The sequence below is a fragment of the Boleophthalmus pectinirostris genome, unplaced genomic scaffold, assembly GCF_026225935.1.
Source record: "Boleophthalmus pectinirostris isolate CB_2022bp ecotype Guang Dong unplaced genomic scaffold, ASM2622593v1 HiC_scaffold_14, whole genome shotgun sequence".
In the NCBI taxonomy this organism is placed as follows: Eukaryota; Metazoa; Chordata; class Actinopteri; order Gobiiformes; family Gobiidae; genus Boleophthalmus; species Boleophthalmus pectinirostris.
In genome coordinates, this window is record NW_026571047.1 from 9,000,613 (window position 1) to 9,023,802 (window position 23,190).

A 23,190-nucleotide genomic window follows, 5' to 3' on the forward strand; every position below is an offset into this window, starting at 1 on the left:
GTGTGCTTATGTCTTATTTTCACACCAGCCTCTTGTTATTTTTGCTGCTTATTTTGAATATATTATTACCATTTATATTTTTTTTCTTTGTTATTGTGATGTACAGTATGAGCTGTCTACAAATAATTTCCCTTGTGGATCAATAAAGTTTGTCTAAGTCTAAAATTGTGATTGGTCTGAACCACTTAATCGTAACAGCAGGATTTGGATGGATTCTAGTGAATTCTTTGTGAACTTCTTAGTCAGGCTATGGCAACGGTCCCAGTTTTTATCACAGAGCCCCACATTTGTTGTTCCGTCTGGTGATGTCATGAGGTGGTCCATTTTTGTTCTAGGACATGGTTCTTCATGTTTTTTAGGTGCATTGTGCAACTTTTATGGTGGAGGGTCCATCAAATGCTTTTCTCCATGGAGATCTTATCATCATGTATATTTCTTGTTGAGTATATTACTTTTTTTCTATGCTTTTAGTAGCTGAATTGTATGTGTACCATATATTTTCTTCTACTGCGATTGTCATTGTCTGTCCTATGTTTGTTGTGCAGCACTTTGGCGTACTGTAAAGTTTTTAAAGTGCTTTATAAAAAAAGTTGTTATGGTATGGTATCATTTTGTCTGGAATGTTTCACATTATGTTATTAAACCTTTCTATTGCCATGGAGACAAAACCACACCAAGTTACATGTCAGAACTGTGGTGAGGTGACCCCCACTCGCAAGTTTGGCAAATACACTGGCGTACATCAGATCATCAGAAGTTATAGGTAAGTTTTGTATAAATTATGAGCACGCTGAAGCACGCTGGCATACGTTGACATATGGCAAGGCAGTCGAATATTTTGAGCATGTTGAAAATTTCTCGATGTATTTCAGTGTATGCGTCCTGCAGACGTGGGCCATAAGTTGTAGGCAAGTTATGCAATTGTTGACTCACATTCACACACGTTAATTGTAAGTTACTCATAAGTCCAAATACGTGTCTAGCGTACGCATAATGTATGAGTAACTTGCTTTGAACCTGTGTGTAACTTACATCGAACTTACCTCCCACACATATTGACGTATGCAGACGTATTTGATGTGTTCTGATGACCACAGAACTTACTGAACCTGTTTCTAACTTATAGCTACTGTATAATACCATATTGGCAGTGTGTAGGGAAACTGGTATATAAAAATGGTAGGGCTGGGTATCATTAAGAAGTTGCCGATACGATACATACTTCGATACATAAGCCTCGATACAATACATATCTCGATACAGTGCACTTTCGATTCAACAGGATATATTTCAAATCAATTTGATACGGTTCAATAAAAAATAATGGCTAAATCATGGCTGTGATCCTAAAAGTCTTTGTTAAACCGTTTCCTGTGCAATGTTAAAGGTTGTATGGAGAATTTTTTTTGTTTCAAATTGTCAATGATAGCATTATAGAGATGCAGTAGCCTTGTAATTATGATGACCAAAAAAAAGAGAATAAAAATTCATCAACTCTGGACGTGGTGGGGCTAAACATTTGCCAATAGATAACGACACTGCCTCGTTATCTGTTGAGCTGACAGGCTGTCAATCAATCTCCCTACGTTTCTAGTGTAACTGACTTGCCTGCGCGCCGCCGGTACGTGGTTTACGTACGACTGTCACGCAGTCCACAGACGCAAGACGCACAGACGCTGTTTACTCCACCAACGCAACAGTTCTTAGCGGCTTTTTTTGACCTATATCTTCCTCGCAGTTAGCACAAAGTTTGTTGCAATGGCGACAAGAATCCAGGAGCAGTTAGCCGCAAAAGAAAGTCCGTTTTTGAGGTCGCTGAAAGAAGAAGACAAGGGGAAAAGCAGCGAAGCCAAACTAAGGTGATTCTTGAAGATTCATTCCAGCGATGGCGCGACTGAAGCAGACGCAGGGTCTAAAGACTGACGCATTGGTCGCCAAATTACTCCTGGACAGGTCACTTCTGCTTATTATGAAAACGTACTTTATTTCCAAGAGCTAGACAAACGTTTTTCAGGACACGAAAGCGATATCCTATGTCTGAAAACGTAATTTTCAAGGCAAAGAAAGAGTCCACTTGCTGCTGCGTGTTGTAGCTAGTTCATTCGCACTGAATCTCCGCGCAACCTTCTCTGCACCCCTTTCCTGCTCCTCTCCCCGCTGCCCGTTCCGCTCTTCCCCCTGCTCCTCACTTCTCCGGGCACGGAATCTCCGCGCACCGCTCCCCTCTCCTCTCTCCTCTCTCCTGCTCCCTGCTCCGCTCTTCTCCCTGCTCCTCACTTCTCGTCCGCGAACGAAATGTCCGCACCCCCTCCTCCCCCGCTCCTCACTTCTCCGTCTTGCCTAACCAACACTGTAGTTAGTTGTTTACAAGTCATGTGCAGCGCACCGGCTGTAAACAAACCTGTTTCTGGCGTAAGGAGGAGGCGGGAGGAGGCGTTTCTACGTAGGGAGCTGTAGGGGAGGGGGGGTGGTTTCACGCATGCGCAACATTTGAAAAAGGACAAACAGTCGCTGGATTTCTCGTTTTTTGGAAAATCCTCTATACAACCTTTAATATAAAAAATGCCCATTTTAATCATCAAAACAGTGAAAATGTCAAATATGTTGCATAAATGAGTTTCCTTCCTCTAAACAAGCAACAAAACTGTAGCGCTGTAATAAAATAATTTAGCAAAATATACCAAAAAATACTCTTGGTGATGTATCGATACAGCAGCCCACGGTATCGATACTGTATCATCTCATTAAATGATACAATATATATATCTATATTTTGATATTTTTGCACACCCGTTAAAAATGGGGAAATCGTCAGTACTCCTCCAGACTTCATGGTGAGCAGACCACCCGCTACACAGATCGTCCGAGAGATTGAGGAGAGACTAGAACCCATACTAGCTGTCCTCCAACATCAGCATGATCTCATCGATTTGTTGCTGTTCCAGTTGTGTGCCAATAGAGCCAGGAGAAAAAGAGATCACGCTGATTAATGTTGCTACTGCGATGACTAGTGCAGTTATGAAACGTCGAGCAGCAGCCTTTTTATAGGTGACGACATGTGAGAGTCGGCGATACGCTGTTGTTGGGCATAAGTTGGCAACACTGGCAACAAGTTAAGCATTAGTTGGTTTAAGTTATATATTAGTTGTCAAATCGTTATATATAAGTTACTAATACATTATGTATACGTTCAACTCATTATGAATACGCTATGTATCCTCCCAAAATAAAATAAAAAAACATTGGTAGTTCAGTATATACCAGCGTTTTAGGGAAATTCTGGTATGTCACATATGCTGGCTAAAGGCCATAAGATAGAGCTGTTTAATGTCATACTGTGGAACATTCCAGACAAAGCAATGACATATCCATAAAAAAAAGAAGGTGACGGACCCCGAACCAAAAAGGTTACACACTGGGCCTTTAATTAAAGTTACAAAATGTGTAAAACCAAGGTGTCCAACATTAGTTTTAAAATCCTGGAAATCAGACATAAAAGTTTTAGTCTCTCTAAAAGTTCACCTCTAACATAAACCCTCTATACCATACTATTATTCCTATATACATGCAGTTTTCACCACCCCCATGTAGCAGTATTTTGTTTTGGCCTGGGCCTTGATTACACAGGGTCGCAGTAAAAGCAGCCCCTAAGCACCATAAACCCCGGTCTTTACGTACACATTTTTACCTCTCAGCAAAAACAGCGCGGCTCCTCCATTGTTTGTGTAATGACTTCACGTTGTGCCCATGTTGTTGGATGGCAGAGAGAAACGCAATTAAAATCATTGTTTCATTAGGGCCCTTTGCAGTAAGCATGCAGCCCACCACAACACAGCTAATGCGGACTAGCTGGGAGCGCGCTACTGTAGTCTCTGTGGTAAACAAATACATGGAACAGCAGAGGTGGGTAGAGTCAACATATACTCAAGTTGTATTATGTCGTTATAAATCAAATTAATTTGGTAACTCACTGAACTTTCTTAGAGAGCAAAAACTAGATATAAAATTGTCCACTATTCTCCCGTCTTTCCATCTTCGCAAAAGTAAATCAAAGATTTTTTAAGTTTTTTCATGTTTTACTGCTCTTCTGGATCTTGTTTTATCTGTCAATATTTGTTGTAGAAGACATATTGTGCTTGAGCCTGTTATATATTTATAATCTACGACATATTAAAAGACACAAGTTCACTGACGCCTATGTTACAAAAGTGCAGTGCCCAATGGGAGCTGAGGTCATCACAACAAAGGTCAGCTCCTTCGATGGATAGTAGGTCACACTAATTTTTTTATTTGTACCAAAATGACTATGCTGTGCTGCCGACTCCTACATATACAGTATCACCGATTAGGAAAATGAAACTGGAGAACAAAGTAAGTACAGAGCAGTGGATGAATGCCGGTGGGCAGTGAAAAAGGGGATTGATCACCAGTGCGTGTTGGATTGTGTGAAATGAACTGTTTGTTTTTCTCGTGTCCATGGAGACTGTGCAAAAAGCTAATGTGGCAGAAGATCTTCCAGACTTTGAGGAAATGGACCATTTTGTCACCAACTGAAACACCAGAGCGGCGGAAGAACGAGGCCTGTCCTGTTGTATTCACCTGGTTTCCCCTGGACACTGCTGTGATGCTGCACCACACAGGGCACTTTTGGCTCTTCCACAGAATCTGCTGACCCTCCCTGACCAGTCCTTCTGTTAAACTGCACTGAAACTTTTGACTGAGGAGCGCAGTGGAAATGTCGCAGTAACAGCAACTGCAACACTGCAAAAACTTAAATTTCTCTCAGGATCAATAAAGTATCTTGCTCTCTCGCTCTTTCTGATCAGCAATATGGCGTCTTGAAAATAAGTGATTAAAAATTGCTCAAACACACAAAAAACTACAACTTTAAAAGGGTAAATGAGAATAGATACAACTATAACATGGTTAAAAGCTCTGAAAAGTGGATTTTGAAGAATAGGTTTACTTTAAATTATATCAAAGTATTATTACTAAAGTACAATTAAAACTTGTTATTTCAGTACAATTTCTCAAGTAAAAGTATCTGCGTTAAAGTAACTCCCCACCTCTGCTCCCAAACAATTAGAAGCCAATCAAAAGCTCTGTTCTTTGGGCCCACGTTCATTAATCTGTCCATGTTTGCGCGTACATTGTCTTAGCCATCTGTTAGTTTGTATAAGACTTCACAGTGTAACCATGGTTTAGACTTTGTGCTCTGCTTTACATATGAAAAGACCACCCATGGGTGCAGGAGGGGGCACATTCTCAAAGAGGAGTTGGTGGAGAATATTAATTGTTTGGCTCTGTTCTCGAGTGAACTTGCCACAAAAAACACAGCCTGAAACCTCGACAGCAGCTTATGTAAGGACTGGTCAGATGAGCAAACCAGGTATTAACTTATACTCAACACAGTGGAATAACTTTAATAATAAAGTCAAGTCAGTGAACTGCATTGAGGCTATTAGTGGTTGTAATAATTTGATACTGTGTGGAACGTTCTTGTACAATAAACTGTAGTAGCCCAAGTAGTTGAAGAGACATAAAGACATAAAGAGACATAAAACTGGAGTTCTAATAGGAAGGTACAAATTGAATTTGAAGTGAGTACTAGCCTGAATGGCTAGTACTCACACCAAGAAGGTTCCGGGATCGATCCCTTGGTTCTCCCCATGTCTGGATGTTTTTTCTCCGGGCGCTGTCGTTTCCCCCATCAACCCAAAACATGCTACACAGGTCTCCAGGAAGAATAGCTGACAGTTGATAGCTAAGGTCAATTAAATACAACCATCAATGAACCTGCTCAGGGACTATAGGTGGAAAATAGCACTAGTGCTACAACCTGGTACAATGCATCTCCCCTGTTAAGGTTAATGCATGCTGTGCACTGTCCCTGTCTCATTCAATGAATAAAAAAAAATTATAAACTAGGAGCATTTTTTTTTACCATCAGGATGAGACAAAACACATGAACCCTCAACACACTGTGTTGTCTCTTCCAGTCTAGTACAGTCCAGTCTGCCTATGCTTCCATTGTAGGGAGTATTATAATTCTGGTGTCGTAGGCCAAGATAACAAGGACTGGGCTGGCAGTGAGTGCCCTGAGTACACCACAGCAGTGCAATTCTGTTCTTGGCAAAGCAATCTATGGAGAAAAGCAGGAGGCAGACTGTCCACCAGAAAGATTATAGAGTACATACTGTATAATGCACTCTAAAACATGTTTTATGTACAGTACATAAAACATCAGGGATAGGGAAAGCTTGCACACTGTTAAAAATTAGATAAAAAGGTACTACAACACAACTGAAGTTGGGTTGTGAGAGCCTTAACCTGCAGTTAGAGGACACATACAAGTTTTTCTCAGTGTATGGACAGGCCAGGTCTCCCTGAGCTGCAGAGGCTGCACTAGCACTGACTCATGACTGGCTGCAGGTGCTGGGCTTTAGGTAGTGACTATTCAGAAAGAGGCATTTTAGGTTTGAACCAACTGGATTTCAGCATTGAAACTGGCAACTCAAAAGAAACACAAAACACACACCAAAGTTCGTGTTGAGGTCCAAGTGCAAGGAGCAGACACATAAAAGCAAAAAAATTCATAGCACACTCAGATGCCGATGTCACAAACTTTTTTTTTTTTTTTTTTTTCAGATTATGTTTGAGCAGAAACCCTTCTTTAGATCATGTCTTTCTTTCGTTTGACTACAGTACACCCAAATGAGACTCATGTGGGTCTCATTCTGCTTTCTGATTAGATAATCATGTTTTAAAAATATATATTGTATTGTGTTCTATTGTATTTATTTGTTTCCTAGGCTATTATCAATCTGATTCCAACAGATAGATGCTTTTATTGCTTGTAATTAAGGTCATGTTACTCAACAGGACGTACAAATTTGTCATCCAAACAATACACCAAATAAAAGTAAAACGTGTTTGAACAAAATGTGATTAGGTTCGATGTGTGTCCCATGTGTATTATGAAGCCTGTTGAATATTCCTTGTTATCCCCATCTCTGTATCCTCACCCATCACTCCTCCCTCACACCAGCTCCTCCGTCTCCACTGACCTCATTTACCACTGATGAGATACACATTTGTTAACCCCACCCGCCCCAGCGCACCCCTAACACAATGGAGCGCTCCCTGTACCTGTCAGCTCTATCAGGCCTGCACAGGGCTATCGTGTGTATATTTTATGGTTAGTTCTGCCACCGTCATGACGTCATTCTATACACTGTACCTATACTGCCTGATTAGTCCTGGGTTCAGTCCAAGTGGCCCAGTGTCGTTCATGATCACAGCTCCAACAGTGACAGTAATGGGGCCAGTATTGTTGGGGGGGTAAGTGGGGTAAATAAAGTGACAAAGCCAATAACTTTAGATTTTTTTTTTTACGATCTAGAGAAAATGGTCATTTATAGGTACTCTGTGTCACTTTTCTGGTGGAGAACTGGCCACATTCTTGCCTCCATGGAGATGTTATGGTTTGGCCTCATTGCATTAAACTATTATCTTCATGGAGAGTAGCATGTGACGCCTCTAGGTCAGATCTATGGCAAGCCTGCTCATAGTTGGGATGGATGTTTTTCAAGATTTTTGTGCAATAAAGATGCCCATAACAAATAAGTGCTTTTCTTTTCGTTTATTTTGGGGCTGAAATTGCATGCAGTGGGGCTTTAAAATTGGTAGGTATTGGTTGCCTGACCAGCTAGTCCCTTCTGCATTCTGTTTGAATCCAGAAGGGTCTGGAACTGGACCATAGAGAAAAACCTTTGTCCAAATTTTCGATGATCCAACCACAGCTGCTAATTTGTAGCACGTGTCTCTCAAATGTGAAAAACATCTCCTCTCCAAAATTATCCTAACATTCAGAACAAACTATCTAACAGCTTTTGCCTGAAATAAGTCATAGTTTGGTGCTTCAGGTGTTGAAATACGCACTGTTTCTCAGTCCTTTTTGTTTATATTTCTCCTTTTTATGTGTAAGCAGACATGTTTGTTTTTGATGGGAATGCGTCTCTCTGATTGGTTAATCCACCTGTCAGTCACGTCCTCTGAAATCAGAAACAGGATACAGCTCCAGCTATACCCTTTGTTCCAATGCATGAATACAATAAAGCAACTGACATGGAAATATGATAACATCTGCAAGGTGAACCAAGTATGTGATTATATTGATTTCAATGGCGTGTGTTTATTGTCTCATGCCAAAAAGGATTTATTTTCTGTTACATTTACTTCCTCAATACGGGTTAGCCCTACCCGGCAAAAATATGCACCCTGTGATCAGTGTGATTGAGCAGTTTGATTTCACAAAAATACATTGAGTTCTTTGGGAGAATTGTGTCTGAAAGGCCGTTAATCAAACTTGCTTGAGTAGAGCTCATATTATAGAGGCATGGTCCCAGGGCAGCTGTGGCTACAAAAATGTCTTTCACTAACTGTGATCAAGGACTTAAACTGTGAAGCAACTTTGTGTCTAAAACCCTGTTTGTGGTTTTCAGATTCTTTAACGTGACGATGCCGTACTCTCAGACGGGGGAGCCAGTTTCATTGATTACATGGTATTTTATCATGACATACCAAAAAGGTAAATTCACAAATGGTAAACCTGATCATTTCTATTACATAGAAAATGACTGGACTCAAGTTAACTGACAAGAAACAATACTCAATTTTGTGCTTGTAAAAAGCTAGTCAAAAGATAGCTGACCTGTTTACCTTTTGCTCTGATGATGATCATGAAGCATTCAGAGCAGCAGTCACATTCTGGTGCAAACATTTTTCATGTGTTTGCATTTCTGATATATGATGAGCGACGAATAAAGGCTGTGGAGAGGCGAGCTCACTCACTAATGCACATTTTTCCAGGTATTTGTGACTAATACTTAAAACTGGAATGAAATAAACGCCACAAGTTTGAATCCAGGTGCTGCTCATGGGTTTGGCGTAGTTTTGATGGTGCTCGATGGCGTATTTATGCGGGTTGATGTAAATGAAAGCTTTATTGAAAACAATGTTATTTGCACAATGTTATTTTGGAAAATGGAGGGAGGAAAATATTTGTTTTTCAACATACCTGGCTATGTGTAAAAGTAGCTGGAGACAAGCAGGAGATGACACCAGGTCAAGTAACAGGTCAGATCTGTGGAGAGGCATGTAAATAATCATCACAGAGAGATCAGAGATCAGAGAAGAGATCAGACAGCACACCTGAGTATCACGTCCTGTTCAGCTCACACACACACAATCTGTGCACACGTGAGTGAAACATTCATAGAGCTATAGCCTGAAACGTGATTTGTATTCATCCATTGGCTGTGTAAGCATCTATTGTTTGTTTTGATTGAATTGAAAAGAATAACTGGCAATAATAACACAAAGATACTTACATAACACAAGAGACTCCTGTTTGCTTATGTCAATCAACATTGCACATGTCCATAATAAAGCATGCTGCACACATTCTTGTTTCAAAATTCCAGTGAATGTAACATTGTGGTAAAATTTCAGTTGTGGTGAATTTCTCAATGTTTTCTTCAAATTGGTTTAAGAATACAGAGCTAAAAACTGACTTGACAAGGCCATTCCGTGCTGGCATATTTGGTGCTTCCGTGGCTGGACTGTGTTAAAAAAGTGCAGAGAGAGAATGTAGGTGTCGAAACAACATTATGACAGAATGGCAGAGATAGTGTTATTTTGAGAAGCCGAGTGCATTCCAGGGCAGCCTCCCCTCTGCTTACCCACTGTGAGCCACGGAGAGCCCCACTGAAGACATCCTGCTGGGCGATGTTCTAGCACCAAAATACCTTTCATCATACTGTTACAATATACTGCTGCTGGGTTCATACAGATAAAACAATATATGTGTTTACTTATCACACAAAACGGACTGTATGGTATTATAGGTCTCCATCGTCGTTGAAAAAGATAGGATGAAAAAAAGTAGTGACATTTTTGCACTTAAAGATGCTGTACCTGATTTTTACTGTCTTAAAAATATAAACAAACACAACTAGTTCGCTTTAAACTCTTTGCAGTGGTTCAAAGTTGTTTTTCACTTACCTTATGCATTCTGAGCATCCTAATTATTCACCCTGATGAGTTTATAAGTTTGTTTTACAACTCTCAGAAACCAGTGTCGAGTTTTTCCATGGACAACAACTAGCAAGCTAACAGTGCACCTCCTGATGATCTTAAAATGCTTTATAATTAGAAGCAGACAGTACACAGCGGACAAACTCTGACCTTAACAGCTCCTTATACAATATAGACAATTTGTATTGGGGCAAGACTAATTTTCTCAAATACATGGGAAAAAAATATTCATGCAAATGGCGGACCCTCCACCAGAGAAGTTACACAGTGCATCTTTTTGGTCAATTTTGGACATAGGACCTCATTTCCTAGTGAGCCAGAGTGTTGGAGATGTGTGGAGACACTTAAAAAAAAAAAAATTCCATCCAGTCCTTGTATTTGCAGAGGTCGCTGTTGCTAGGCTAGTGCATGTCTATGGCCATAGTTAGCCTGCCACTAAAAACGTTTTTATTTTACCCACTCCATAAAACAACCGAAGCAAATCTGTTATTACGCCAGACTGTCCGTGTAAATGTCTGTGATGTTAGAATAATGTCTGAAGTATTTGAAAGATTTATGTCTGAGCAGCAGCAGCGAGTTGTACTTCCTGATAGAAAGCTTGGCAGCAGCGGACTGATATTACCTAGCACCTATCTTACCGGCAAAGTAAAATTCTGCTACTGCTGAGAAAATAGTCCCTCAACATGCGACGATTCATGTGATGCAAGGTTAGTTTTATTTCAAACATTATTCTATCAACACAGACATTCACATCAACAGTCTGGTGTAATAATAGATTTACTTTGGGTGTTTTGTATAGTGGGTAAAGACTGTTTTTAGTTGCAGGATAACTATGGCCATAGACATGCAGTAGCCTAGCACCAGCGACCTCTGCAAATACAAGGACTGGATGGAATATTTAAAAGTGTCTCCACACGTCTCCAACACTCTGGCTCACAAGGAAATGAGGTCTTATGTCGAAAATTCCAGACTGTCCCTTTAAACCTAAAAACTGCTTTTACAATATATTTCTACTGTACTAGGGATGGGCATTCGATGAAATTTTCTTAATCGATCGTCGGAAGAATTAATGATCGATTATCGATTAATCATTAACATTTTTATATTAAAATGATCATCATTATTATTACTATCTGCACTACTAAATAAATAAATTCAATTTTACGACATATAAACCGTAACGACTCTAGAGCCACATCAATCCGTTTGACATTATAATGTGTTTAATTCAGTTTTGCACAACTCTCACAGAAACGAAACTTAAAACCGCATCGCTAATTTGCATAAACTAAGAGAAGATAAAACTACAGCTCTTGTGTCGCTGATGTGGTCAATTTCTGTCGGATTAAAAGACACGAGTCAGTGGAATACAGGTTAGTGTGACCATATTTGCGTTTGTCAAAACCAGGACACCGTATGGGAGGTGGGAGGTGGGGACTCGTCATCGACATTGCACGACTCTCACCTGGCAAAACTTTTTCCCACTGGACACCGAAACATATGGTCCTGCTTTGTACACTGTGCACATGGCCTCCTACTTGTCTCGAACGCAATGGAAAGCGTGGAATTTCTTGTACAAGTCATCGTTAAATATGCATTTGTGCTTCGGTAGGCTGCAGGCTGCAGGCTGACCAAATGTTTCTGTTTGCTCGCTCCTTCTGAGTGCAGAGAGACACATGTACGAACCCCTGTTTGGTCATGCTACGCACAGCAACCTACATTCGGTTTGTTGATTAAAATTAACGTAATCGATGAAATTCTTAATGATCAATTATTGATTAATCGACTAATCATGCCCATCCCTAGTGCAGATAGTAATAATAATGATGATCATTTTAATATAAAAACGTTAATGATTAATAGATAATCAATCATTAATTCTTCCGATGATCGATTAAGAAAATGTCATCGAATGCCCATCCCTATTTCAAACATTATTCTATCAACACAGACATTCACATCGACAGTCTGTTGCAAATACAAGGACTGGAATGGAATATTTTAAAAAGTGTCTCCACACGTCTCCAACACTCTGGCTCACAAGGAAATGAGATTTCGGACTGTCCCTTAAACCTAAAAACTGCTTTTACAATATATTTACCAAAAGAAAAAATTTACAAAAATATTATTATTAATATTATAACTTTATTTTATATGTCTCGAGTCTGGGACAAAGTTTCAGAGTTACAGAATCACAAAAATCCAGGAGTAAACAAGAATGGATACGCCAGTGACTAACTCAGTGAGCTCTCAATTTGGGCAAAAGTCCTGAGAAAAAATTATGAAAGACGACTCAGTAAGCGTTCCTTCAAGTTTTGATTTTCATTCGGCCTATGCGAGAGAGGGGTGGGGTGTGAGAGGGTGTTGTGGTTGTGTTGAATTGAAAAAATGAGCAAAACTAGACAATCATTTTAAGCCTGGTTAAGCTTTCTGCCCCAAATCTCCAATTGTACCATTGTGTTGTAACTTCAGAGCGGAGTTACCCAACCTCTGCTTTTATTGCCCCATAATCCCCGTTAGTAACTGCCCCATTAGCTGCCATGTTGAAGCTGCACTTTGTCAGTTCTATTGCCTCACGTATGTAGCGAGCATCACCGCTAAAAACACGCTCAAATCTTCTTACAAAGTGACATCTCATGCAACCCTTCAAATCAACAACACATGTGACAAGATTTGGGGGTAAATAGCTGTCAATTGTGTGAAATCTCCAAAATTCTGCTTTGAAAATATTGTCAGTTGCAAAGTCCAAAATGTGAAGTAAAGGCGTGATCGAACGAAAAGAGCTGTCAGGGTTTTGAAGTGAGAAAGTTCATGTAAAGTTCTTTTGGACAAGCCAGTCAAGATGCTGTGGAGAAATGAATCGTGAGCCACAAGCAGTTGAGTATTTTAAAGAAGTTACTGAAATGTCTTGACTGAAAACAGGCTTATCTGATTTGGTCAAAATGTATAGCAGTCCCCGTCCTGGTGTTTCAATGTAAACAGGGAATGCTTCAGACTAATAATATTTGAATACCGTTTTTACATATGCAACTGATGATAATACAGCTTTAAAGGGCCTGTACCTGATTTTATTATGTGCTGTAATATTGTAAAGATGAATGCTCTTTCAAATGTGCAGTAGTAGTAGTAGTAGTACTAGTAGTAGTAGCGGGGCCTGTATCTGATATGAATGTATTATTGTAAAAATGAATGCTCTTTAAAACATGCATTGTTTTGTATTGTTGTTGTTAAATAAGAAATAAAATGAGACTGTGAGTAGGAGTAGGAGTAGTTGTTAGGAGTAGTTAGTAGTTAGTAGGAGTAGTTAGTAAGAGTAGTAAGAGTCGTAAGAGTAGTAGGTGTAGGAGTAGTTAGTAGGAGTAGTAGTAGGAGTAGTTAGTAGGAGTAATAAGTAGGAGTAGTAGTAGTAGTAAGTAGTAGTAGTAGTAGTAGGAGTAGTAGGAGTAGTTAGTAGGAGTAGTAGTAGTAGTAGGAGTAGTAGTAGTAGTAGGAGTAGTAGGAGTAGTTAGTAGGAGTAGTTAGTAGGAGTAGTAGGAGTAGTTAGTAGGAGTAGTAAGTAGGAGTAGTAGGAGTAGTTAGTAGGAGTAGTAAGTAGGAGTAGTAGGAGTAGTTAGTAGGAGTAGTAAGTAGGAGTAGTAGTAGTAGGAGTAGTTAGTAGGAGTAGTAGTAGTAGTAGTTAGTAGGTAGTAGTAGTAGAGTAGTAGTAGGAGTAGTTAGTAGGAGTAGTAAGTAGGAGTAGTTAGTAGGAGTAGTAGGAGTAGTTAGTAGGAGTAGTAAGTAGGAGTAGTAGGAGTAGTTTAGTAGAGTAGTAGGAGTAGTTAGTAGGAGTAGTAGGAGTAGTTAGTAGGAGTAGTTAGTAGGAGTAGTAAGTAGGAGTAGTAGGAGTAGTAGTTAGTAGGAGTAGTAGTTAGTAGGAGTAGTTAGTAGGAGTAGTTAGTAGGAGTAGTAGGAGTAGTAGTTAGTAGGAGTAGTAGTTAGTAGGAGTAGTTAGTAGGAGTAGTAGTAGGAGTAGTAGTAGAGTAGTAGTAGTAGTAGGAGTAGTAGTAGGAGTAGTTAGTAGGTAGTAGTAGTAGGAGTAGTAGGTAGTAGTAGAGTAGTAGTAGGAGTTAGTAGTTAGTAGTAGTTAGTAGGAGTAGTAGGAGTAGTAGTAGAGTAGTAGTAGGAGTAGTTAGTTAGTAGGAGTTAGTAGTAGTAGTTAGTAGTAGTAGTTAGTAGGAGTAGTAGGAGTAGTAGTTAGTAGGTAGTAGTAAGTAGGAGTAGTTAGTAGGAGTAGTAGTAGGAGTAGTTAGTTAGTAGAGTAGTAGTAGGAGTAGTAGAGTAGTAGTAGTAGTAGGGAGTAGTAGGTAGTAGTTAGTAGGAGTAGTAGTAGTAGTAGTAGGAGTAGTAGTAGTAGTAGGAGTAGTTAGTAGAGTAGTAGTAGTAGTAGGTAGTAGTAGGTAGTAGTTAGTAGGAGTAGTTAGTAGGTAGTAGTAAGTAGGTAGTAGTAGTAGGAGTAGTAGGAGTTAGTAGGAGTAGTAGTTAGTAGGTAGTTAGTAGGAGTAGTTAGTTAGTAGGAGTAGTTAGTAGGAGTAGTTAGTAGGTAGTAGTAAGTAGTAGTAGTAGTAGTAGTTAGTAGGTAGTAGTAGGAGTAGTTAGTAGGAGTAGTTAGTAGTAGTAGTAGAGTAGTAGTTAGTAGGTAGTAGTAGTAGGAGTAGTTAGTAGGTAGTAGTAGGAGTAGTTAGTAGTAGTAGTAGTTAGTAGGTAGTAGTAAGTAGAGTAGTAGGAGTAGTAGTAGTAGTAGTAGAGAGTAGTAGGAGTAGTTAGTAGGAGTAGTTAGTAGGAGTAGTTAGTAGTAGGAGTAGTTAGTAGGAGTAGTTAGTAGTAGTAGTAGTAGTTAGGAGTAGTAGTAGTAGGCAGTAGTTAGTAGGAGTAGTAGTAGGAGTAGTTAGTAGGAGTAGTAGTAGTAGTAGTAGTAGTAGGAGTAGTAGTAGGAGTAGTTAGTAGGAGTAGTTAGTAGGAGTAGTAGGAGTAGTTAGTAGTAGGAGTAGTAGGAGTAGTTAGTAGGAGTAGTAGGAGTAGTTAGTAGGAGTAGTAAGTAGGAGTAGTTAGTAGGAGTAGTTAGTAGGAACAGTTAGTAGGAGCAGTAGTAGGAGTAGTTAGTAGGAGTGGTAAGTAGGAGTAGTAGGAGTAAAAACAAATATTTCCTTTGGGATAATAAAGTATCTATCCATCTAGTAGTAGGAGAAGTAGTAGAGGAGGAGTAGGAGTAGTTAGTAGGAGTAGGAGGAGTAGTAGGAGTAAAAAAAATTCCTTAAATAATTAAGTAATTAAGTATCTGTCTATCTAGTAGTTGTAGTAGGAGAAGTAGTAGTAGTAGAGGAGGAGGAGTACGAGTAGTTAGTATGAGTAGTTAGTAGGAGTAGTAAGAGTAAAAAAATATTTCCTTTGGGATAATAAAGTATCTATATCTATCTATCTAGCAGTAGTAGTAGGAGTAATAGTAGAAGAAGTAGTAGGAGGAGGAGGAGTAGGAGTAAGAAAAAAAAAATTCCTTTGGGATAATAAAGTATCTATCTAGTAGTAGTAGGAGAAGTAGTAGGAGGAGGAGTACGAGTAGTTAGTAGGAGTAGTTAAGAGGAGTAGCAGGAGTAAAAAATATTTCCTTTGGGATAATAAAGTATCTATATCTATCTATCTATCTAGTAGTAGTAGTAGGAGTAATAGTAGACAAAGTAGTAGTAGGAAGAGGAGTAGGAGTAAAAAAAAAAACACTTTCCTTTGGGATAGTAAAGTGTCTGTCTCTGTCTAAAAATAGTAGAAGAAATACTGGTACAAATAGTAGTAAAAAACTATTTCCTTTGGGATAATAAAGTACATCTATCTAACTATCTAGTAGTAGTAATAGTAGGAGTAGTAGGAGTAAATAAAAACAGTCTATCTCTCTATATCTCTATCTAGTAGTAATAGTAGTAATAGGAGTAAAAAAAAAACTATTTCCTTTGGGTTAATAAAGTATCTATGTAACCATCTAGTAGTAGTAGGATTAGTAGTAACAGGAGTAATAGTAGTAGTAGCAGTAGAAATTGTAGGTGTAAAAGCAGTGGTAGTAGTAGTACTAGGGGTGAAGATGCAAGTGAAAGTAAGTAAAATCTGACATAGCATTTTCTCAAATAATAACACTAAACCTCCTGACAGGATAATCTCTTTTCATCACTTTGTCATTAAGAATCATGGGAAACCAACAGTCAGACACTATCCCACACACTTGATTGATTCTCTGTCATGAGGTAGAACCTAATACACTCAAAATAACAAAAAATGAAGAAGTTAAAGGAAACAACTGAATGCCACTATCCTAGAAAATAGTCTCTGTGTCATGGTGCAACATCACAGCAACAGAAAGGACTGGATGGGCGGAGCTAAAGGTTCACACTAAAACATGTTCCTGACTCATGCTTTGAAATCAGGTCAATATGCTTGTTTCCAGGGAGATGTTATAACTTTGTGTAAAAGCAAAAGAAAAAAAAAAAAAAAAAAAACCTCTTCACGCAAGCAAGCAGACCAAGTTACAGGTCAGATCTGTGGAAATTCGACCCTGCTTCCAGTAAGAAAGCTCAGTTATAAAGGTATTTTTTAGCAATAGAATACATTTAGGCAGTAGAATAGATGCTGTGTTCTCTCTATCAGAAAACACTCCTTGCTCCACTGTGTTTTTAAACTCCACACACCTTGACTAACACCAACTACCACTTCATGACATCGCAAGGTGAAACGGAGCATTTTGAGCTTTGGAGAGGTTACTCAAGCATGTGTGAATGAAACAAAACACAACTCCAGGTATGTTTTTTGATGAGGGAGCAGCATTTTAACATGACTCAAAGCTCACAGGAGACAATTTTGCGTAATATTGGACTTTAAATGACAAAACACGCTCTCCTTAGGTCCGTCACTTTTACTGGTTTATTGCCTGGCGTGCCCCCTTTAAATCTCTCCCCTGGCTCCCAACCACCACCACCACCACCGCCGCCACCACCCAGACCCCCACCTCGTCACCCCGCACCCTGACCCGCCCCCTCCCACCCCCCGTCGCTCCAGCTGACGCTCCACAAGAGTTACTAGGCTCCGCAAAAACAAGGCTTCTGGGAAAACAAATACGGCTCCTGCACTTTCCCAATTTTAACCCCATCACCGCGGGGATATGACTCAGTTTCAGGGACGAGGAGAGTGCTCAAAGCGGTGCTAAAGTTTTACGCGGTAATACTGATGTAGGGTTAGGTTTGACTGAAAGTACTTTTGTGCGTACATGTACTTTGGTTAAAGGCAGAAGTACTCTATAGTAGCCTGGAACAGTAAAGGAGATATAAGATGTTTTATCCATACTACCATATGGACAGGAATTCAGATATAGTAGTAGTAGGAATAGTAGGAGTAGGAGTAGTTGAAGTTATAATTATAGTTGTAGTTGTAAGAATAGTAGGAATAGTAGTAGTAGGAGGAGTAGTAGTAGTAGGAGTAGTTTGTAGTTGTAGGAGTTGTAGTTGTAGTAGGAGTAGTAGTAGGAGGAGGAGTAGTAGCAGGAGTAGTAGTAGTAGGAATAGTATTAGGAGGAGTAGGAGTAGTAGTAGTAGGAGTAATAGGAGTAGAAGTAGTAGAAGTAGTAGTATTATTAGTAGTAGGAGTAGGAGTAGTTATAGGAATAGTAGGAATAGGATGCAGTAGTAGTGGGAGTAGTAGTAGTAGGAGAAGTAGTAGTTGTAGTTGGAGTAGGAGTAGGAATAGGAATAGGAGTAGGAATAGAAAGAGTAATAGGAGTAGTAGGAGTAATAGTAGAAGTAATAGTAGTAGGAGTAGTAGTAACAACAGGAGTAGTATTAGTAGGAGTAGTAATAGGAGTAGTATTAGTAGTAGGAGTAGGATGCAGTAGTAGTGGGAGTAGTAGTTGTGGGAGTGGCAGTAAAAATATACTGCAACGTAGTTAAGTCGAGGTTTAACACTGGTAATGGCTTCATGTGAACAGTAGTAGTAGTAGTGGGGTAGTGGTAGTAATAGTAGTAGTAATTTTAATAGTGGTAGTAGTAGTAAAGAGTAATTTCGTGGAAGTATAACACTGATTACTGGCTTGTTGCGGATTATAAACTTGACAGTATACTACAAAAATTCATTTTTTATTAGTATTTTTAGGAGTTGAGAACACTTACTTACTACTTAATACTACTATTACTACTAGTACTACTACTACAGTTATTGCTAGTTCTGCTACTACTACCGCCAGCTTTCAAACCAGAGCTATGTCAAACGTAAGAGAATGTGTTTGCAACTCAACTTATTGAACAGGGATGGGTCAATTTCTTAGTCGTAATTCTATTTCTTTGACCACTACTTTGTACAGTACTTCTTTTTTTTGAAGTAACAGTTATCTTAACGCGAGCATATTTTTCAGCTACTCTATGCACCTCTGTTCTTGACTTCATAAAATTTGGACTACAAGTGGTTTTCTAAATGCAGTGAGATGAAAATTGGAGTGGTAGGTGTTAATAAATGACATATATTCAGAATTCATAACAATAAGTGAGTCTTAATAAGTGTAATTTCAGTTTTTATTGCAAATTCATATACAAAAACTTTTCCAAAAGACAGTACAAATACATGGCAAAGGAATATTGGAAATCGGTAAAACTTTGCAGAATTTTGTAACATTTTCCAGTTCAATTCACAAAAATACATTTGTTAGATAACCGCTCAAAAGAGACAAAAACATACATAGAACAGATATTTAAGATTAGATAAATAAACAAAAAAACAAAGATTACAGCGTGTACCTTTAGGCCTAAGTACCCCCAGGGGCGAAAATGGGAAATAATATGCTTTCTACAATAGTAAAGTATTAGTTACAAGAATAGTACGCAAAAAATAATTACTTTCAAAATAAAATTAAAGCTAATAAATAAATAGATTTGGTCGCTGTGGAGGGGGATGGAGACATGGCGGACTGCAGTGGGACAGCCAGAGGTCAAAGGTGACTTCCTGTTGCTGTCAGGACCATGCAGTTGGGATGGTAAGTGTAATCTCAGCTGCGGCACACAATGGCCAAGGCACGGACGGTAAATAGGACTATTGCCTAGAATTGCATTTCAAGATGATTCAATAAAAAACATATTTTTCAACATGGCACCGAAAACAATACGTGATCATCGTACCGAAAAATATGATGTCTACCAGATGGTGCGCTGAAGTGGGATGTCAAATGGACTTGCACTGACTTGTGTTGGTTAACGTATCTGTCCCAAAAAGAGCAGCGGACCAGCATATGTACAAGTCAATTCATTTCTACTATGCTTCTGTCTTGGGAATAAATAACAACAAAATGAAACAGCTAATGATATATAGAGAATGGGCACACATATTTAAATACTTGACTGGGAAAATAGTTTAACAATCATCCCGCTTACCCATCCCTCCCCCCAACCCCGACTCATTAACTGCCAGCATATGAGAAAAACAACAGACATACACAGTACCTACTCAAATATTCACAATCCATAAGTCCTCACAGAGGAATCTCATAAGTCTCTCTAAAAATATATATAGCTTCTATCATGATACAATAACAAGGCACGATGTGAGCCAATCCACTCCAGCTCCTCCTTCCAATTCAAGTGTCTGATTTGGGGTTTTGAGTCTTTAATGCGCCATAAACAAAACTGTAGGGACCACGAGACTGTTTTGGTAAAAGTCCGCCATATTGTGCTGGTCAAGAAGAGGTTAATACCAGTTTATGCAGTGATGGTCATTTAGTCCAGACTTTGACTGGCTGTTCCTCAGATATGGTGTCCTCCCAAACATGTGTGGCCTCTACAGTCCTGTCCATGTGGCTCAGCTCAGGGCCGGGTGAGCTGGGTGTAAACAGGAGCCTGCTCCCAGGGCTGGGGGCTGCTTTGGGGGATGGAGGGCACGCCGGCGTTGTCTGCGATGGGGGTGTACATGGGCCTCTGGCTGGGGCTGCTCATGTAGCTGAAGGTGGAGTAGAGGCCAGGACTTTGACCCGCCCCCGCATGGCTGTAGTAGGCGGAGCCAGCGGCGTCAGAGTAGTCGTACTGTGCTCTGGAGGAGTAGGAGGCTGGGGGGCTGTAGTGCTGCAGGTTGAAGGGGCTGTAGGAGGCGTGCTGGGGGGAGCCTTGCTGCTCGCTGTAGTGGCTGGGGCTCAGCTGCTCCGTCTTGATCTGGGTCCTGTGCTGGCTGTCTGCTGTGCCGGCCCCTGAGCTGGAGCTACCCAGTGTGGTGAGCGTGTGCTGCTGTCCCTGGCTTTGGCCCTTGGACAGCCAGGGCCCTCCCCCCGGGCTCACAGGAGCCCCGCTGATGGTGTAGCTGCCTGTGTAGCTCACAGAGCTGTTGGCGCCTGGGTGGCCGTTAGGAGGCAGGTACTGGTCGAACTCATTGACGTCAAAGGTCTCGATGTGTGAGATGACGTCGCTGCTCAGCTCCCCAATGTCCACGTCACGGAAGTCGATGTTAAGCTGGCGTCCAGCCTGGGCCCTCCGGTAGGCGCAGGCCCCCCTCACGCTTTAGGTCCATCTTGCCAGAGCTAACATCAGTCTTAGGGGTGGTGGGGGGAGTGGGAGGCCCCTGGGAGCCTGGTTTGGAAAAACAAGTACAATTTTATTAGCTTCTATTCAGAACAACACAACAGCACTGGTGAATTAGGAACTGTCACTTTTTAGGCGAATTGTGGAGAGTTGATGCCATAAAGTTTGGTGTATAACTACAGAGCTCATAAACTTAGAGGAGAGGATATTACTGCAGTTATAAATTCACATTTGCACTGGCTCAACTCACATCTATACACACTGCACATGCAAATGACAGGCTTTATTTAGCAGATGCTCATGGCAACTTTCTGAAAACTTTTCCTGTTTTGATTCTATCAGGCTACCATTCTGAAGTTTACAATAATATACCAAGAGAGAAAACTCCTTATATAACTGTGCCACATTGATGACTGAGCATAAGAGTGCAGTGCCTCTCACCAGAGTGCTCCCCGGGGGAGTGCACCTCTCCCATGCTGGAGGCAGGTGAGTCCGCCTGCTGCAGGGCTTTGAAGATGGCGTTAGGGGAGATGTGGGTCTGCTCACTGCCGTCCTCAGACTCCTGGCCGTTCTTCACAGACTTTCTCCTCCTGGGCTGGTACTTGTAGTCCGGGTGGTCCTTCTTGTGCTGCACCCGGAGCCGCTCAGCCTCCTCCACAAACGGACGCTTCTCCGCTTCATTGAGAAGTCTGCACGGAAGGACACGTTATCAATTAGTTCGCAAAGTAAACAAAGCTGCTCTACAGCACAGTTTAAAGTTTTACACATCCTCTAAGAATAAAAGGGAGTTTGGTCTTACCTCCAGAGTTTGCCCAGAGTCTTGCTGAGCTCGGCGTTGTGCAGGTGGATACTGGTCCGCTAGTTTCCTCCGCGCCGCCTGCGCCCACACCATGAAGGCGTTCATCGGCCTCTTCACGTGCGGCTTGTTCTTTGAGGAGCCGTTGACGCGCACGGGCATGGGCACGAGCGTCCAGTCGTATCCCTTGAGCACCTGCGACACGGCCTCGCGGATGCACGCGGGAAACTTGTCCTCCTCGTCCTTCTTGAGCTCCCCCAGCAGAGCGTCGGCCCGGAGCAGCCCGTTCTCCGACGGACGGGTGTTCTCCGCGTCCGAGCCCGAGCCGGAGTGACACGGGGAGCCGGCGGAGTCCTCGGACATGCTCGGACTGGGTGCGTCAGACAGACACTTGTCTTGTTCCTCCGTCATTTTCAGGTAAGGGTCGAGGAGATTCATACGAAAAACGGAGTGGGAGCTAATTCAACGAAAAATAATGGCGCGTAAAGGAAAAAAAAACACACGAAACGCAGCAAATTTGCGATTTTTTTCTAAAATAAATTTACAACCAAGTGTCTTTGAAGTTGCAGATAAGTTTGCAGTTTTTGCTTTGATATAAATGTCCCAATTTCTGCCACTCTCAGTCAAAAGTCTCTTGAGCCAACAGTTCCACAAATGCAAAAGAAGAATAAATCAGTGAGCTAAAGGTGCCTCTGTGGCTAAAGTCTCCAAGTACAATCCCCAGATCGCGCAGTGCTTTGAAGCGCTCCGTGGTTCTGTGCTGCCTTTATAAGTTACCATGCCGCACAGGAAAGCCCGGCGCGGATTGGCCGACCCACTGTGACGCGTGAACTGAAGGAATCTGAGCCAATTCGTCCCCCTTTTTCCAAAGCAGCACACAAATTAGACATATTCACACATACACCGTGTCCAGTTTATATTCTAACTTTATTACTGCATATAAAGAATACGTGAAATACAGTTTTAGCTGTTATTACTTATGGGAAAGAATAACTACATAGATTTGTAAAGTAAACTTGTAAAAAAAAAGCAAAAATAATATAATAGACTATGTTATGTTAGCTTCATTGTATTTTTCAATTCTACTTATTGTCGATGTTTTTGTTTAAACCATATTTTTTTATTATTATTATCTATTTCTTCTTCCATTTCAGTGCATGTACCTGCAGTTCGCACCATGGTCAATAGGGGGAGACAGCAGCCTAGGAACCTGACAGCTCCTCTCCAGCGCATGGGAGAGTGGGCAGAAGCAGTTCCAGCAGGCTAAAGCTGCCACTGACTGAACTCAACTGTCAAGACACCAGCTTCTGAATAGTATAGTTTGTCTTGCCCAACAACGGAGCAGTAACCCGGTAAATGTTGGATCCTGCTCACTTTGCTGACTGCTCAAAACCTTTCTCTTTTCAACCAAAATGCTCCTCGTAAAACTAAGAGCGCTTAAATAGTAGTTGTTAACAGAGACTACCACTTTATCCCATTTTTGGAATTAGACGCTGATCTATGACACTGCCAGTTTGTGCTAAGGCAAGATGTCAAAACGCCGTGTAAAGCAATGGGGCTTCTGTTAGGCTTGTGAAATATGTTTTTTCCCTCTCTCATACTTTTTACGTTTAGCTCTTAAGTCCACGCACTGCTGAGTTTGCCACGCTAACAAATTTTGATGCCATATATTACTAAAGAAAATATAGACGATAAAGGATAATGGTAAATGGTCACATTCTTATACAGCGCTTT

The 23,190-nt window shown here is 40.7% G+C and overlaps 1 pseudogene; it reads right to left on the reverse strand.

Moving 5' to 3' along the window:
- Positions 1-18,791: 18,791 nt before the first annotated feature.
- On the reverse strand, positions 18,792-22,163 carry LOC110159547 (transcription factor Sox-9-A-like; annotated as a pseudogene).
- Between the last annotated feature and the right edge of the window lie 1,027 nt (positions 22,164-23,190).